General features: G+C 35.7%; 1 protein-coding gene across 1 annotated transcript in view; it reads left to right on the top strand.

Moving 5' to 3' along the window:
• LOC124789624 (serine/threonine-protein kinase Nek8-like) overlaps positions 1-20,258 on the top strand; it is a 319,457-nt gene that overhangs the window by 241,303 nt on the left and 57,896 nt on the right. The gene's annotated exons all lie outside the window — the stretch shown is intronic.

Genomic DNA, 20,258 nt, shown 5'->3' with positions numbered 1-20,258 from the left:
TTGTATGCTATGACAGTCTGTCATTGTAAAAGATTAGTTATGTGCTTTATATACTTTACTGTAACTCTTAACTTTAAAAATGAACAAAATAAAAGATTCCGATGGCCAATAGGCTACTGAATAAGGAAACCAAAGGAATCTCAAACAAAAATGTCAAAAATACTGATCAAACATGTTCAGTGATTAATGGCTAAGAATAGTGAATATAGAAGAAACTTCTCATAACTGTACTTTGACATGGGCAAGATAATTTTTATACTGCATGTCAAGGAAAATTTGGAAAACATTTTTTTAGTAAATGGTTATAAAACTGTCTTAAAGTGCTTTTAGACTGCAGCCTAGTTTATAATTTAGAATCATACTCTAGTTCCATGAGTTCTATATGTAATGAATGATTTACTGAAGTCACATACACAGGCAAAATTTTTCACCTTTGCATGCATTTTGTTGGTGAACAGTTTGTCAAATTTGGTCTGAAAATTTCTTAGAACTGAAGTTCACCAAACTAGAATTATAATAGTTCTTGAAGATAAATGTGTTATTTTGTGCTGCAACCATATTATAATACATGTTGTAATTATATTTGGTAAATTACTGGGTGGGTAGGCTGGACTTTAGGTGAAGGATCACTCCCTTGGATTTTTGATCAAAATGGTTGTTGTAATTTTCCAGATAATTTCCTGCAAATGTCACATTAAATTTAATTTCTTGACTGGTTTAGTAGTTTATGCCACAATAAATGTTAAAGAAATAACAGCCATAAAGAGATAGAGGTTCTTCCATGTGACATTAGAAACAGTTGGACTTATTTTATTCAACATGCACATCCAGATTGTGGATGTATACCAGGGAAACAAAACGTCCCATTACTGACCCTTGAGGTATGCTATAGTTGATTGGGCATTCTTCTGACAGATATTACAAGACTATTTGTGTTTTTGTCTACATGCCTAATGGACACTTTTTGCTTGCAGTCATTGAGAAATGAACAGATCTGTTCATTAGCCAGTCCCCTAATGCCATAGTACTCAAGCTTTTTTAGATTCTGTGATTAACCATGTCAAAAACCTTAGATAAGTCTAACAATATACCTGCCATTTGCTTTGTTTTGTCAATAGCTTTTAGAGCAGTGGTTATGCATTCATAGGTTTGCTGTCTCAGTTGATTTCTTACTTTCGAAACCATGTTGAGATACAGCAAATACTCCATTTTTGTTTATGAACTTTATTAACTTACTGTACATTAATTTTCCAGTGCTTTGTAAAACAGGATGTTCATGTAATGGGGTGTTAGTTTATCACTTTACCTTTATCACCAGCTTTGAATATTGGAATAGCTTTGCATGTTTTTAGCTGATCAAGAAAGAAGCCCATCTCTGATGAGCAGTTACGTATGTAAGTGAGAGGTTCAATAATATTTTGGAGGGAGAGCTGTAAGATTCTGTTCGGTATGCAGTCAACTGCTGCTGAGTATGTTGCTTTTAGACATGTAACAGTCTTGATTGTTTCGTCCCTCTTCACATGATCACAGACACTGATAATTTACAGCTGTTTATCTTCCCTGTTGGCTGCTGATTTCCAACAACATTAGGTTTTTTTAAACTTTTAGCTATTCCAATGAAATAGCTGCTGAGCATATTTTCTGTTTCACTTGTTTCTGTAAAATTTTTATTGTCATGTAACAAGACAATGTTATCATTGATTTACTTGTTTTTGCTTGTTGCTTTTTTTTGTATGATGTCCCACAAAGCTTTTACTTTACTTGTAGAATTTTTAATATGCATATCATTGTGCATTTTTTTGCCTGTTTCATGACCTTTTGTCGAATTTTTGTGTATGTTTTGTAGTGAGTATGCATACTTGCTGTGACATTATTGTCCTTGAAGATTTGATACAGTACTATTTTCTTCGGATGAGAAGTTCTAATTCCTTTAGTAATCCACTCTTGACTCTTGCATTATTTCTGATATTTATCATTTCTAGAGGAAAGGCTGTATTAAAATGCTGTATCAGTTCTTCTAGAAATATGTTGAATTTTGCACCAATACTTTCCATTTATGCACAGTAGAACAGTCTTCATTGTACGGTAATGGATTAAAGAAATTTATGTTTTTCTGACAGAAGATCCTATATTTAAACTTAGGTATGTTGTTGTTTGCCTGCCCTCCTACAGTGGTGATGCTCATTATTAAAATTTTGTGTCCACTGAAACCTATACTTAACACTTTTACAGACAACTTAAATTTCTCTTTATCAGTCAGGATTTGATTGAAGGCTGTCTGAGTGATTGCTGCAAGGCTTACTGTGGCAGTAGGTTTTGTGATCTGAGAGACTGACATGAGTGGCTCTCTGTTTATAATTACTGAGAAGGTCTATGTTAAAGTCACCACAAATTATAACATCATATCTTGTTGCATGTACTTTATTAAGGAACAATTCCATTTTTTGTAGAAATACCTCAAACTATCAAATTTAATTTGTCTCCAAGACTTTTCACAACTTGATGTGTAATATTAGCTATGTTAGTAACTTCTATATCATCTTTGGCCAGTTTGTGGATTCTCCCATAGTGGCTAATTGGTTTATAATAGCAGTCAACCAGAGATAAATTTTGTAGGGAAACATATTATGTTCAGGTATTATCAAGCTAGTGCTCAGAAAGACACATTACAGGAATCTCTTTTAGTTCATGGATTATTAGCATATTTAAATCGTCAACTTTTTTGCGTAGGGCCTGAACATTTTTGTGAAAGATCTTCATTCCTGATGTTGAGGGAATATCTACACTACCACTTACCTTCATAGCTTCTGGCAATAAAAAATTCCCTTGAATAACTTAGCTGTCTCATGTTCCATCTAACTGGCTATGCTGAACCATCTCCCACTGCTGGGGTGGTTGCAGTTTCTGTTGGTGAGGTTGGTGTTGGTCCTTGTGACATTGTTGCTATTGAAGTTTCTTCTGATGCGTGCATGGTTTCAATTGAGGTTGCAGGTTATGTAACAGAATGTGATTTTTCAATCATTGGGACATTATTTTAAGACAAATGAAACAGGCTTTTGGATGTACTGATTGACATCTTGAACCTCTCTTTCCTCTGTGTAGTTTGTTAGTTCTAGATTTTCAGATATCTTCTTTTCTGTTACCCTGAACCTCTGACCATTTGTAGTCCGCAATGTTCCAGTTACTGTCTTTCCTATGCTTTATGCTTTTTTTCCCACTGATCAGTTATAGTTTGTACTGTTTCAGTGATTGTCTTTGCTGTGCTTTCTGCTTTCTCCTTTCTTATTCTCATGCCCATAGTTTTCTAAGACTTAATTAACACTTGGGATTCTTATTTTGTTATCACTAATAAGTAAAAAGAGTGTTTCAGACATCTGTTTCTTTCCATCTCTGTTTAAATGGAAGCCTTGTAAAGTAATATTGTTTCAACCTAATGCTTCCATTTAAATATTAACAGCAATTCTCCATTTGCTTTCATTTCTTAACTCATTGATTTTCTGTACCATATGCTATTTGTTGCCTCTGGTTTTTAGTTTAGATGTCATACGACATGTCATTTTGGGATAGGATGGATTATTACATTCATTTTATGGCTAAGTTTCAGTACAGTTTCTAATGCTTTTTAACCTAATGCAGCTGATTTCATATTATCTAGAAATAAAGAAGATAACTCATTGAAAACCAGAAGTGCTGTCTCATCAAAAGGTACAGAACATTGTTAGCTTTCAGAATGAAATTCATTCCTACCTTTTGGTGAGTCATTTCCTTTATTCCCTAATAATTCATAATTCTCAACCAGAACTTTCCACACACTATTATACAGCTGATTTCAAGGAATTCACATCAGCAAATTAATTTTGAAGTACTTTGTACAACTGTGGATCATCAACAGTGTTCTCTCAGATGTGCATATAAGTAATCATATAAAGCTTAACCCCCCATGAACCATGGACCTTGGCGTTGGTGGGGAGGCTTGCGTGCCTCAACGATACAGATAGCCGTACCGTAGGTGCAACCACAACGGAGGGGTATCTGTTGAGAGGCCAGACAAACATGTGGTTCCTGAAGAGGGGCAGCAGCCTTTTCAGTAGTTGCAGGGGTAACAGTCTGGATGATTGACTGATCTGGCTTTGTAACACTAGCCAAAACGGCCTTGCTGTTGTGGTACTGTGAACGGCTGAAAGCAAGGGGAAACTACAGGCGTAATTTTTCCCGAGGGCATGCAGCTTTACTGTATAGTTAAATGATGATGGCATCCTCTTGGGTAAAATATTCTGGAGGTAAAATAGTCCCCCATTCGGATTTCCGGGTGGATACTACTCAGGAGGACGTCATTCTCAGGAGAAAGAAAACTGGCATTCTACGGATCGGAGCATGGAATGTCAGATCCCTTAATCAGGCAGGTAAGTTAAAAAATGTAAAAAGGGAAATGGATAGGTTAAAGTTAGGTATAGTGGAAATTAGTGAAGTTCGGTGGCAGGAGGAACAAGACTTTTGGTCAGGTGAATACAGGGTTATAAATACAAAATCAAATAGGCGTAATGCAGGAGTAGGTTTAATAATGAATAAAAAAATAGGAGTACGGGTAAGCTATTACAAACAGCATAGTGAACGCATTATTGTGGCCAAGATAGGCACGAAGCCCATGCCTACTACAGTAGTACAAGTTTATATGCCAACTACCTCTGGAGATGACAAAGAAATTGGTGAAATGTATGAGGAGATAAAAGAAATTATTCAAATAGTGAAGGGAGATGGAAATTTAATAGTCATGGGTGACTTGAATTCAAGCATAGGAAAAGGGAGAGAAGGAAACATAGTGGGTGAATATGGATTGGGGCTAAGAAATGAAAGAGGAATCCGTCTGGTAGAATTTTGCACAGAGCATAACTTAATCATAGCTAACACTTGGTTCAAGAATCATGAAAGAAGGTTGTATACATGGAAGAATCCTGAAGATACTAAAAGGTATCAGATAGATTATATAATGGTAAGACAGAGATTTAGGAACCAGATTTTAAATTGTAGGACATTTCCAGGGGCAGATGTGGACTCTGACCACAACCTATTGGTTATGAAGTGTGGATTAAAACTGAAGAAACTGCAAAAAAGTGGCAATTTAAGGAGATGGGACCTGGATAAACTGACTAAACCAGAGGTTGTACAGAGTTTCAGGGAGAGCATAAGGGAACAACTGACAGGAATGGGGGAAAGAAATACAGTAGAAAAAGAATGGGTAGCTTTGAGGGATGAAGTAGTGAAGGCAGCAGAGGATCAAGTAGGTAAAAAGATGAGGGTTAGTAGAAATCCTTGGGTAACAGAAGAAATATTGAATTTAACTGATGAAAGGAGAAAATATAAAAATGCAGTAAATGAAGCAGGCAAAAAGGAATACAAACGTCTCAAAAATGAGATCAACAGGAAGTGCAAAATGGCTAAGCAGGCATGGCTAGAGGACAAATGTAAGGATGTAGAGGCTTATCTCACTAGGGATAAGATAGATACTGCCTACAGGAAAATTAAAGAGACCTTTGGAGAAAAGAGAGCAACTTGTATGAATATCAAGAGCTCAGATGAAAACCCAGTTCTAAGCGAAGAAGGGAAAGCAGAAAGATGGAAGGAGTATATAGAGGGTCTATACAAGGGCGATGTACTTGAGCACAATATTATGGAAATGGAAGAGGATATAGATGAAGATGAAATGGGAGATACAATACCGCGTGAAGAGTTTGACAGAGCACTGAAAGACCTGAGTCGAAACAAGGCCCCGGATGTAGACAACATTCCATTAGAACTACTGACGGCCTTGGGAGAGCCAGTCCTGACAAAACTCTACCATCTGGTGAGCAAGATGTACGAGACAGGCGAAATACCCTCAGACTTCAGGAAGAATATAATTATTCCAATCCCAAAGAAAGCAGGTGTTGACAGATGTGAAAATTACTGAACTATCAGTTTAATAAGCCACAGCTGCAAAATACTAACGCGAATTCTTTACAGATGAATGGAAAAACTGGTAGAAGCCGACCTCAGGGAAGATCAGTTTAGATTCCGTAGAAATGTTGCAACATGTGAGGCAATACTGATCTTATGACTTATCTTAGAAGAAAGATTAAGGAAAGGCAAACCAACGTTTCTAGCATTTGTAGACTTAGAGAAAGCTTTTGACAATGTTGACTGGAATACTCTCTTCCAAATTCTAAAGGTGGCAGGGGTAAAATACAGGGAGCGAAAGCCTATTTACAATTTGTACAGAAACCAGATGGCAGTTATAAGAGTCGAGGGACATGAGAGGGAAGCAGTGGTTGGGAAGGGAGTGAGACAGGGTTGTAGTCTCTCCCCAATGTTAGTCAATCTGTATATTGAGCAAGCAGTAAAGGAAACAAAAGAAAAATTTGGGGTAGGTATTAAAATCCAGGGAGAAGAAATAAAAACATTGAGGTTTGCCGATGAGATTGTAATTCTGTCAGAGATAGCAAAGGACTTGGAAGAGCAGTTGAACGGAATGGATAGTGTCTTGAAAGGAGGATATAAGATGAAGATCAACAAAAATAAAACGAGGATAATGGAATGTAGTCGAATTAAGTCGGGTGATGCTGAGGAAATTAGATTAGGAAATGAGACACTTAAAGTAGTAAAGGAGTTTTGCTATTTGGGGAGCAAAATAACTGATGATGGTCGAAGTAGAGAGGATATAAAATGTAGGCTGGCAATGGCAAGGAAAACGTTTCTAAAGGAGAGAAATTTGTTAAAATTGAGTATAGATTTAAGTGTCAGGAAGTTGTTTCTGAAAGTATTTGTATGGAGTGTAGCCATGTATGGAAGTGAAACATGCACAATAAATAGTTTGGACAAGAAGAGAATAGAAGCTTTCGAAATGTGGTGCTACAGAAGATTGTTGAAGATTAGGTGGGTAGATCATGTAACTAATGACGAGGTATTGAATAGGATTGGGGAGAAGAGAAGTTTGTGGCCCAACTTGACTAGAAGAAGGGATCGGTTGGTAGGACATGTCCTGAGGCATCAAGGGGTCACAAATTTAGCATTGGAGGGCAGCGTGGAGGGTAAAAATCGTAGAGGGAAACCAAGAGATGAATACACTAAGCAGATTCAGAAGGATGTAGGTTGCAGTAGGTACTGGGAGATGAAGGAGCTTGCACAGGATGGATTAGCATGGAGAGCTGCATCAAACCATGCTCAGGACTGAAGACCACAACAACAACAACAATAAAGCTTAAGATAATTTGAACCACAACAGCAGCATCTGTTTTCCCGAGATTCTCTCCCTTCCTGCAAGTAACGTTCGCAGACTTGTAAATATCCTTTTTTATTCTTATTCATTTTCTTTTTATACTCATATGCAATGGATCTATACTGCGAACATGTTGCTCAAGTGTGGCACTGGAGATACTATTAAGTACGTAGCAAACACTCAGACATCCTGAAGAAGGGGAGCTTACCGAGCCCCTCCCCCTGCTGTGCCCTTACAATCTGGAGTTCAGAGTTTCTGTTTACATATTTTGTAATAATTACCAATTTTCTGGCACATAATAAGTTTCTTGTGTCATATACAAAATTTAGCTTCATGGCATGACACATCTCAATATCGACTAACTCATTTATATCAAAAATGGCAATGTGAATTTTAAAATTTTCCCAGCGAATTGACTGTTCAAACAAATTTTGGGCTTGAACGACGATCGGCTGCAAGCCCGAAATTTGTTTGAACAAAAATGGCAATGTTGAACTCTCCCCTCCCCCCCCCCCCCCTCTCCCCATGATAAATTTATGTGGACACACATGAATAATTACAATAGGAAAAGAAGATAATAGTGATTGTTAAGAATATTTATTTAGAAAAAGGAAAATACAAATACATCTCTCTTTACACAGTGAACACATTCATGGGATGGAAATAATGGACTAAATGTTGTGTAGTAAAAATATAATACTGATTGTTGAGATCACTGTCAACACAGTCAAAACTATTGATATAAATATAGCACATTCCAACACATCTCCTTACAGTTATATCACAATCAAATTACATTCAATATTTATCAAAATTTTACAGATTATCCTTGCTCAAAGATTTGGTAAAAATATCTGCTACATTGCTTTCTGAATCTGCTTTACAAATGTCTATAGTTCCATTCATATAACATTCATTCACAGAATGGCAATGTGCTTCCATTTACTTTGAATTTTTAGTAAGGTTAATAATAAATAATTAAAATATTCAGTACTGGGTGCCCCTGAGTTTTAACAGACTTCTCAGATTTTGCATCAAGAACTTTACATTCACTTGTTTAGTTATTCGTTTCCAGGTTTTATTCTTATTTAAACTTCTGATTTTCTTATCCCTTGCTCACTTCCAATTTCTGACTTGTTGCTATTCGTTGTCTCCTCAAAATTTTGTGTACTGTTAGAAGTTTACATAAATGGAGTTAGTCATGACATAATAATTAAATATATCAGGCACTCTGTGTTTTCTGGCTGACCTTTTCAACTCTTGTTCCTGTTTTTATTTATAATTGCTTGGACACCCTTTGATACCTTTTTCTTCCACTTGCTCATATACTGATCTATTTTCTATGCTTTTGCACTCAGAATCACTAAAATATTCACTCCCTCAATCAGAGTCCCTAATATCAACACATCTGACATTATCTTCCACAGTATAAACATATCTCGCAATGACAACTTTGTTGTTAATCAGTACTCTTTATCCAACTTCACTGTACCCTATTAAAATTCCCAAGTCTACTTAATGACCTCACTTTAACTTTATAAGTTGCTCTGACACTCATACAAAGACCCTAATTCCATAGAACTTAAAATGTTCAACATTAGGTTTCTTCCCAAACAATATCGCACAAGTTTTTCTTTCAATAATATTAGATAAGTTCTGCTTTTAAAGTATGCAGCTGCAAAAACCACTTCAGGCCAAAATCTCTTATTTTCTCTCACTTCAGCTGACAGGCATCTTGACATATCAATAACAGATTTGTTTTATCTTTCAGCTGTACCATTTAATTTATGTACACAGGAAGGACTTGCATTTAAAGTGATTCCTTTCTGACTTGTAAAATGACGCACATATACATTTAAATATTATTTTCCATTTTCACATCTCAATTTCTTAATAGTTTTATCAGTTAAATTTTCAATTTCATTAACATATTGCACAAAACAATCATAAACTTGATTTTTAGATAACATGTAGACTCTGTCTGTTTTATTCTAATCATCAATAAAAGTGAGAAAATATCTTTCCCCAGCAAACCTTGAGTTGAGTGAGGTCCATTCAGATCACTATGAATAATCTCTAATGTTTCTGTTGCTTTGCTTCTATTATTTTCAAAAGGTAAATTGTGTGTTTGCTTTCAATACATACACGATAAATTTTGGATCTAAATTCATTGGCAGTCCATCTGTTAACTGGTGTTTACACAACATATTCAAATAATTAAAATTTACATGTCCAAGTGTACAATGCCATTTGTCCTTTACTACAAGCTATCCACATCACTGACACTATCTACATTAATCTCTTTCTTGTTAATTTTGCTTGTCATTTTACACAGCCTATCTTCTTCCTAAGCAATCACAATTAAATTATAGTCTTTATTAAAAATCTTTGAGATATTGCCTAAAGATACAATTTCATGTTTTTCTGTTACTTTAGCATAGCTAATCAAATTTCTGCCAATGCCTTTGACATAAAATAAATTTTTCATTTCAGTTGGAATCATGTCATTATAATCTGTAAAATAACTAATTATGTTTCTTATTTTTTTAATTTGCGAAACTTTACCATATGCAGTTTATACATTCACAGGCTCGTTTGAAGTTATGCATCATAAAAATAATTTTCATTATTAAAAACATGATCTGTGCCACTACAATCTAATAATCAACACTGTGCGACAATGAAAATTTAAATCAAATGGAAATAGCCAATTCCTATCAATTCTAATGTGCTGATCACGAATATCAAACAGGCAATTCAAAGTTAGCTTTGGTTTTCATATTGCACTCTTTTATTACAGTGAGATAACTATATACAGATTTTTATGTTAAGTTTAAAATCAAATATTGTAATAGTTTGTCAAAGCAGTGCTTTTATGTATTGGTAATGAGCTTCCTTCTATTCCAGTTGGGCATGGTGTGCATAAGAAAGAGTCATACCAAAACATGACAATTTTACCAGAATCCATCAAGTATAATGACTCTCAGTGGCAGATTTGAGGTGACTTGAAAGCGGTAGCACTGCTATTAGGTATACAGTTAGGGTATACTAAATATTGCTGCTTTCTCTGTGAATGGGATAGCCGAGCTCATGTATATCATTACAGTAAACATGACTGGCCCACCAGAAAATCTCTTCAACCAGGTATAGAAAACATTAAGCGTGAATCTCTAGTAGACCCTAAAAATATTCTGCTCCCACCCTTGCACATCAAGTTGGGTCTCATGAAAAACTTTGTTAAGGGAATGAACAAAGATGGTGATGTATTTAAGTACTTAAGGCAAAAATTCCCTTACTTAAGTGATGCCAAAGTAAAGGAGGGCATCTTTATAGCCCCACAGATTCGAGAGATTGTAGATAACATGTTGTTATCTTATGAAAAACTTGATTGCAACATGTCATTGAAAATGCATTTCTCACATAATCATCTTGACTTCTTCCCCAAAAATTGTGATGCAGTAAGTGATGAACATGGGGAGCAATTTCAAGATATTGCCACATTTGAGAAGAAGTATGCTGGAAAGTGGAGCCCTACTATTTTAGCAGATTACTGCTGGTTTGTCATAAGGGATGTTCCCGAGTATGTGTATAAATGTCAAGGCAAGCAAAAATGGTCATCTTGTGAATTTATCTCGGAACAAAACATGTAATGGTATATGCTGTATATATGGACATTTAACATTTGTAATCCTTTATATACATTGGTGACCAGTTAATTTATGTATTCCTTTTTTGTGCTTTATATAGTTCTGGTACAAAGTAGACTTACAAAGTATTTTCATTGATGTAATACTATCTTCATTTTTTCTTAATATTTTACTTTTGTACTTCCAGAATGGCACTGAAATTTATCAATGCGTAACACATAACATAATTCAAGTAGTTATTCCCTTAAAATTTGTTGTGCTGAATCTTGGAATAGGAATGCATATTTAGTTTGTGAGTTATTTATACAAAAATGTAGATTACTTAAAAAAAAAAAAAAACTATACCTTAATATTTATGAAGATGATGATTTTGTATCATTTTATACTGAAATAAACATAACTAACTCAAAATCATGCAATTTACACACTTTCACTTAAAATTTGTTGTTCAGTGCAATCAGTCTGAACATTGTTACCTGATTCTACATTATTACACACCACTGTAGGCTTTACCTCCATTACAAAACTGTTCATGCTTGTTCCATTCTGTTGAAATTCTCAGTGTCCTGGGTAATGACTGCTTCTTGGACCATAATATTCACTTCTAGCACATGACCAGTTGTTGCTGCCCCAACTGTGCTAACCACTTTGCCCATGTTCGAAACCACTGTGACTGCATCCATGGTGATGTCCATGAATCTCTACTTGTTCTTGTCTGGTGACATATCCGTAATGCAACTGCTCCCACTAGCTCTTACCAGTTTTCTTTTCAGTGTGAAATGCATTGAATTTTACTTTTTCACTTCCATCCTTGTCCTTTAAATCTGTCATCTAAACTTTACTTCTAACATGCCCAACTGTCTGATTTTCTTCTTGCAAAACATTGCTCAAGTCCTGAAATTGCTCAAGGATTCCAGCAAGGTTCTCAATATGTTGTTTAGCTTCTCATTTTCTGATACTTTTGTACCCACTGTTTTAATTCATTCACCATTGTTTTTTCAAAAATACTGAAGGATGTTGTTGTGTCACTCTATAGTCTTTTCACCTAAGTTTGTCCAACTAGTTTCTGGGTGCAATTTGTTGTGCTGTTGATTCCTCAGAATATAATTCATAAAACTTTTTCACTATCTCAAATGCAGCTTCATTATCACTCTAGTTGCTTGTTTGAAATTGCTCTGTATATGTAATTCACTGTAGTCAGATTTTCTTCATCCCAAATATCCACCTTGTCCATGCTCATTTTTGCTCTTGAAGCCACTGTATAGCATTTCTTCATTTTCAGATACCTTTCCATTCTCCATTTCCAGTTCCCCTGGTCTTCTCCATCTAACACCAGTTTATTAATGTCAGCCATGTCCAATTTCACAAAGCACACTCTTGAATAACAATCTTCTTTTTAGTTCACAACCAATCTCTGCTTTTCCAAATGACACCCTTCTTTTGCAGTTTATGGCCACTAACTGCTACTACAATGTTAAGTATATTTATTTAGGAAAACATAAATAAAAATACATCTGTTTTTACAAAGTGAACACATTCATGACATGGAAGTAACTGACTAACTGTTATGCAGTAAAAATATAATACATGTTCTTGAGATCACTATTGTCACAGTCAATACTATCAATGTAATTGTACCACATTCCAACAAGGTTAATATTTGACAAACATTGTATGTCTTATTAAGTTTCCTTTAATTTACGTCTATGGTCACAATCTTTTTTGTTTAACAGATTACTGATTTCAGTCTTTAATGACAATCATCAGATCTGTTTCATAAAAACAAAGTCCTGATGTAGTGCTGCCATAATGGCATCATCAAATGTTAAACGCGGACAATGCCACTTTGGCTGCAGTACATTAGGACTTTGTTTTTATGAAACAGATCTGATGATGGTCATTAAAGACCAAAACCAGTAATCTGTTAAACAAAAAAGATTGTGACCATAGATGTAAATTAAACGAAACTTATTACATATATGGGTCACTGTGTTTTTTCGCGACGATGTCGCAGCTTGTGAAAGTATGCCTTATTTTCATTATATGTAACAGTTTTGAATATGGTGACACTAAATTAACTACAATGTGACATTTTGTTTAGATAAATATTTATTTCTCAGACATTTAATGCTATCAGAAGGAAAATTCACTAGTGAAAACTACAAAATTATGAGAGATAACTGATGACCAGTATCTACTCTCTGGAGAAAAAGATGTAGTACTGATGATAGACACATATAGAAGTACATGAAACTTCTTATCATTCAGAACTATTAATTCATTCTTCAGGGAGGAGAGATGGGGATAAGAACCTTCAACATCGCAGCCTGTCATCAATCGTTGGTTAATGTATTAAAAAACTGAAAACCCGCCTCGATTGCGAAAACACTAGGTGCTTTTTTCGCAATCGAGGCAGGTTTTTAGTTTTTTAATAGAGATGGGTATATTGGGTCAAGTTAGAAAGGAAGGAGAGGTGACTCAGATCTAAGAATTAGAGGCGTCCACCTGCTATGAGGACAGAGGAGAGACAGAGATGAAGAGAGAGAGAGAGAGAGAGAGAGAGAGAGAGAGAGAGAGAGAGAGAGAAAGTAGGCCAAAGACAGGTCACTGGTAGGCACTGTACCATTTACTTTTTCCATTTTCACAGTAATGAGAGATGGTTTAGTGTGCACAGGAGATCATCCTTTAATCTGGTGTTATGGATATAGTACACACTATTTTTTATCATAATGGGAGGACTTGTTTACTAGAACATGTCAGAGATTGAAATTACACTGATGGAAAAAAGACTGCCGTACCAAAAAATATTTAATGTACTGTAATGAAGTTTTGGGAATACATTTTTGTACATAACATATCCATCATTAACACTGCAGGATCACAGTATAATGCAAGTGTGAGATAAGCCATTGGAAATGTGAAATGCTTGTACATTAATAACTGGTATAACTTCCAGAATGTTGAATGCAATCATGCAAACATGCCTTCATTGTGTTGTACAAGTGCCAGATGTCAGTTTGTGGGGTGGAGTTCCACACCTGTTGCATTTGGTTGGTCAATACAGGGACAGTTCATGCTGTTTGCGGATAATGCTGGAGTTGTCATCCGATGATGTCCCATATGTGCTTGATTGGAGACAGATTTAGTGATCAAGCAAGCCAATGCAGCATGTTGAGCCAGTGTGGAGTATCTTGGGTTACAACAGCAGTATGTGAGTACATGTTATCCTGCTGGAAAAAACCATTTGGAATGCTGCCCATGAATGACAGCACAACAGGTCAAATCACCAGACTGACGTACAAATTTGTAGTTAGGAAGCATGACATAAACATGAGAGTACTCCTACTGCCATGCAAAATCACACCCCAGACCATAACTTCTTGTGTAGGTCCAGTGTGTCTAGCCCACAAACTGGTTGATTGCAGGCCCTCAACTGGCCTCCTTCTAACCAAAATATGGCCATCACTGGCACTGAGGCAGAACCAGCTTTTGTTAGAAAAGACAACAGGCCTCCACCCTGCCCTCCAAGCAGCTTTTGATTGACACCACTGAAGTCAAAATGGAAGTGGTTTGGGGTCAGTGTGCACAACACTGGGCGTCTGGCTTGGAGCTGTCCTTCAAGTAATTGATTTGTAACAGTTCAATGTGTAACTGTAGTGCCAGCTCATGCTCAAATTTTTGCTGCCAATGCAGTATGATGCACCAGCACCACATGCTGAACACAATGGTCTTCCCACTTGTACCAAGTGGCCATCTGGAGCCTGGTATTCTTGTGACTACATTCTCATGTCCATCACTGCTAGCAATTGTGTAAAATGGCTACATTCCTGCCAAGACTTTCTGCAGTATCACAGAACGAAAATCAAGCTTCTCGTAGGTCTAGTACACAACATCATTCAAACTCATTGAGGTGTTGATATTGGCATCTTTGTCACTTTGAAGGCATTTTTGTCTAACATCAGCTCACCACATCCAATCCCAAAGGTAAGTAATGCTCTCAACTGTTACAGTATTTATTTAAAGTGAACCACATTTGCATTCTCATAGTGGTGCTACTAGTACCACTCTTATGTGACTGGCACAAAATCAAAACAGACATCACTTTTCCAATGTAGAAATGTCTGCCAACTTACATTTACATTGTACAACTCCTTCTTGCTAATGAAATTTTTTTCTGTCGGTGCTTTATGAAATTATGATCATAATTTCCAGCTGTTTGAAAATGACATGACACACTATTCTTGGAATATGGGTATCACTGTTCTTCTCAGTGCCATGAAGACTATCTCTCAAATTGACATGTCATCCTAGAAAGGAAACAGCCAAAGTAACTGATTTCAAGAAAGTAATGTTTTTAAGACATGACATCATTATCAAGGAAAATGTTGCTGATAACAAGTGTTTTAGTGTCTGTACAATATAATGTTCTCATTTCAGCTTATTATACATTGATGAAATGTATGATGAGATAAAAGAAATTATTCAGATAGTGAAGGGAGACAAAAATTTAATAGTCATGGGAGGCTGGAATTCGATTGTAGGAAAAGGGAGAGAAGGAAATGTAGTAGGTGAATATGGATTGGGGGTAAGAAATGAAAGAGGAAGACACCTGGTAGAATTTTGCACAAAGCACAGATTAATCATAGCTAACACTTGGTTCAAGAATCATGAAAGAAGGTTGTATACATGGAAGAAGCCTGGAGAAACTGACAGGTTTCAGATAGATTATATAATGGTAAGACAGAGATTTAGGAACCAGGTTTTAAATCGTAGGACATTTCCAGGGGCAAATGTGGGCTCTGACCACAACCTATTGGTTATGAACTGTAGATTAAAACTGAAGAAATTGCAAAAAGGTGAGAATTTAAGGAGATGGGACCTGGATAAACTGACTAAACCAGAGGTTGTACAGAGTTTCAGGGACAGCATAAGGGAACAATTGACAGGAAGGGGGAAAGAAATACAGTAGAAGAAGAATGGATAGCTTTGAGGGATGAAGTAGTGAAGGCAGCAGAGGATCAAGTAGGTAAAAAATTGAGGGCTAGTAGAAATCCTTGGGTTGTTGTTGTTGTGGTCTTCAGTCCCGAGACTGGTTTGATGCAACTCTCCATTCTACTGTATCCTGTGCAAGCTTCTTCATCTCCCAGTACCTACTGCAGCCTACACCCTTCTGAATCTGTTTAGTCTGTTAGTTTTTACCCTCCACGCTCCCCTCCAATACTAACTTGGTGATCCTTTGATGCCTCAGAACATGTCCTACCAACCAATCCCTTCTTCTAGTCAAGTTTTGCCACCAACTCCTCTTCTCACCAAATCTATTCAATACATCCTCATTAGTTATGTGATCTACCCATCTAATCTTCAGCATTCTTCTGTAGTACCACATTTTGAAAGTTTCTATTCTCTTCTTGTCCAAACTATTTATCGTCCATGTCTCACTTCGATACATGGCTACACTCCAAACAAATACTTTCAGAAACACTTCCTGACACTTAAATCTATACTCAATGTTAACAAATTCCTCTTCTTCAGAAATGCTTTCCTTGCCATTGCCAGTCTACATTTTATACCCTCTCTACTTCGACCATCATCAGTTATTTTGCTCCGTAAATAGCAAAACTCCCTTACTACTTTAAGTGTCTCATTTCCTAATCTAATTCCCTCAGCATCACCCGACTTAATTTGACTACATTCCATTATCCTCATTTTGCTTTTGTTGATGTTCATCTTATATACTCCTGTCAAGACACTATCCATTCCGAACCTCAAAGTTTTTATTTCTTCTCCATGGATGCTGAAAGTTTCGAGTTCCTCATCTAGATATGACTACTTTTTTAATCTAGTTTAAAATGAACATATATATCTTTCTGCTCATTTTAGTTGTCCTTTGTACTTTGGTAATCATTGTTACCACAGTCACATCATGGTCAGTGATACCAGTTTTGATGTGGGTATCCTCAAAGAGGTCATGTCTGTTTGTTGCCATTAGATCCAATACATTTTCATCATGAGTGGGGTTCCTAACTATCTATTCTAGGTGGTTTTAAGGGAAGGCACTGGTATCTGTAAGAAGTATATTATTAAATTTGATGTGAAAAGACAATGGCACAGACAAAGGTCATATGGTTCAAAAATTACTATCTGCTTATGCTACCAAAAATCAATTGAATAATGTATTTTAAAAGACTATGGCTCCTACCATATTTTGAAATGGGACTATGGCATTTGCTGTCCCACAACAGCAAATTTATGTGTGAGAAATTAAGTGGTGTAACTTTTTTTTTTGTAGATCTGAATGGAATATACAGAGTAAAACTATGTTGAAAATTGGGATTTTTATGCTGTTGTTTTGACAGTTAGAATAGTGTGCTGCCCATAAGTTTACTCCATTCTCTATTGAGACTGATACAAACATCAAGTACCATTTGCCTCAGTGGTGCTTGTTTCCAAAGAAAGTAGCATAAGCTTCTGTTCCAATCAAACAGGTTGTAATCTCCCCCTCTCTTCTTTGCTGTTGTTCTTACTATCGTCAATCGTAAAGTCTTTTTTAAAAAAATATGAGAGGAGTAAGATTTACAATAAACTTTTTACTTATCTTCTTTTCTTGTAGTTGGCTCCAGTTCTTCATGCTGAAATTTTCTCATTTTAGGTTCCCATATTCCAATTGACATGAAAAATTTTGATGAATGCCTGTGCAGATATTTTTTGATCTTTATTTGTTTCACATTTTACTATACCCTTCGGTCTTTTGAATTTTCACATTGGCTAAGTGGAAATTACAGTGTTCTTCCAAAATACAAAAACGCATCCGATCATGTCAGAGGCATGCCCACTACTACACTCTGTGGTAATAACAATATTCAAAAGGGTTTACAGTTTTTCTTGGCAAATGAATTTCTAGTTATTTATATTATTATTTTATAAATGAATCCAGAAATAAACATAATAAACAGTGCCAAATTGCGTAACTAATAATCGAAATTTTCAGTGTGGCAAATATTTCGTAACAAAAATAAAGTAATTCAATTTGATAGTTTTTTGCTTGAAATATAACATATTATGTGTAAAATTATATGAAATTTTTCAGATAAACAGTTGAGATAATATTGATCTGTCCAAAATTGAAAAATTGGTTCTGGTATTGACTACTTCTGTTGAGGAAAAGTAATGCTAGAGGAGGTTGTCCCTTTACAAGGTGAAGAAAAAAGTCTGTTTATTTTTACTCCTTACTTTCTTGTCTGATACATATCTGCAGTTCAGGCACTAGAAATATCATAGGATGATTCTAAAAATGCATGTGGCTGTTGTTTTTTTATGTTGTTCAAGAGATTTTTGGTAGTGTAAGCATCTATATGTTTGGTATTTAAATTACTTCCTCTTCATGAACCATGGTCATTTCTATGGTTGGTTTGCTTGTGTGCCTCAACAATGCAGAAAACCATATTATGGATGCAACACCTTTAGTATCTAGCTAGACTAACATATTATTCCTGAAGAGGGATAGCTCGAATGCTACGGCTTTGTAACAATGGACATTGTGGCCTTTATATGTTGGTGCTACAAATGCCAGAAATCAAGGGGAAACTACAACTGTTATAATTCATCAGAACATGAAGTATATATTTTTAAATGATGATGACATTCTCTTGCACAGAAAGAGTTTCCCATTTGAGTTTCTAAAAGGGGAATAATCAGGAGGTTGTTCTCATTAAGGAAAATCTGTGGTTCTATGAGTTGATATGTGGAACTTTAGATTCCTTGATGTGGTAGGCAGACTAGAGAATTTTAAAAGGGAAATGGAGAGGCTGAAATTAGATATAGTGGGAATTGGTGAAGTGTGGTAGCAAGACTTCTCGTCAGAGGAGTATAGGGTTATCAGTATATAATGAAATAGAGGTGGGCAATGAGGAACTAAGTCTAATAATGAATAATAAAACAGAAATGCCAATGGGTTACTGTGAACAGCATAGTGGATCCATGCATAGAAAATTCAACAGCAACTAAGACAGTACTAGTTTATATGCCTACTGTCTTCATAGAAAATGAAAAGATTGAAATACTGGATGACAACATAAAAGAAATTATTCACATTGTTAAGGGAGAAAATTTAGTTGTGATTGGGGACTAGTATTCAATTATTGGGAAAAGAAGAAACGAAAAAATAATAGGAGAACATGGACTGGAGAAAAGGAACAAAAGGGGAAGCAGCCTAATGGTATTTCGCACAGAGCATAATTTAATCAATAGTAACACTTGGTTTAATATTAAATAAATTTAAAAAAAGGCTATATGTATGGAAGAGACATAGAGACATCTGATGATTTGGGTTATATTGTTTACTGGTAAGAGATAGATTTCAATACCAGACTTTAAATGGAAAAACATTTCCAGGGGCAGATGGAGCCTATGATCATAATTTATTGGCAATGGCTGCAGATTAAAACCAGAGAAAACGCAGAAAGGTATCAATTAAGGTGATGAGATGTGGATAAGTTAAAAGAACCAGATGCTGTTGTGAGATACAAACAGAGAAATAGCTAATAATTGACAGAAAAAGGCAAAGGCATAGAATAGAAGGTGAATTTGTCACTTTGAGAGATGAATTAGTGAAGGCATACAATGGTCAAACAAATGAAAAATTAATTTTAGTTAAGTGAAGTTAATTTTAGTAGAAATTATTGGCTCATATGAGATATGGATGATAGACAAACATCTGTATGAATATTAAGAGCTCAGATACCTAGACAGTATTAAGGAAAGAAAGGAAGTTGAATGACTGAAAGAATATATGGAAGAGCTACACAACAGAGGTGGAACTGAAGAAAAATTACAGAAAAGTAAGTACATTTAAATGAAATGGGAGTTATGATTCTGTGAGAATAACTTGTTAAAACACTGAAGGACCAGACTGAAACAAGGGCCATGTAGTTGAGAACATTTCCTTGGAATTAAGAGATCCTCAAGAGAGAGCCAGCCATAACAGAGCTAGTCAAACTGGTATTCAATATATAAGAGCCAGGCAAAATACCCTCAGACTTCAAGAGGTATGTAATAATTCCAATTTCAAAGATTACAGTTGTTGACAGGTGTGAATATTGTTGAAACATGTTGTTGACACTAATATTTACCTTATAAGACAGGTTGAAAGAAAGTTAACTTACATTTACAATGAATGTTAATCAGAAAAAGCTTATGACACTGTTGATTGGAAAATGTTCTTTGAAATTGAAATGGTAGCAGGGATAAAATACAGGGAGTGAATGGTTATTTACAATGTAACAAAGAGCACTCCAGGTTATAAGAGTCAAAGAACATGAAAGGGAAGCAGTAGAGAGGCAGGGAGTGAGGCAGGGATTATT

This window comes from Schistocerca piceifrons, chromosome 3, assembly GCF_021461385.2.
Source record: "Schistocerca piceifrons isolate TAMUIC-IGC-003096 chromosome 3, iqSchPice1.1, whole genome shotgun sequence".
NCBI lineage: Eukaryota > Metazoa > Arthropoda > Insecta > Orthoptera > Acrididae > Schistocerca > Schistocerca piceifrons.
This window is presented reverse-complemented; position numbering and strand designations above follow the sequence as displayed.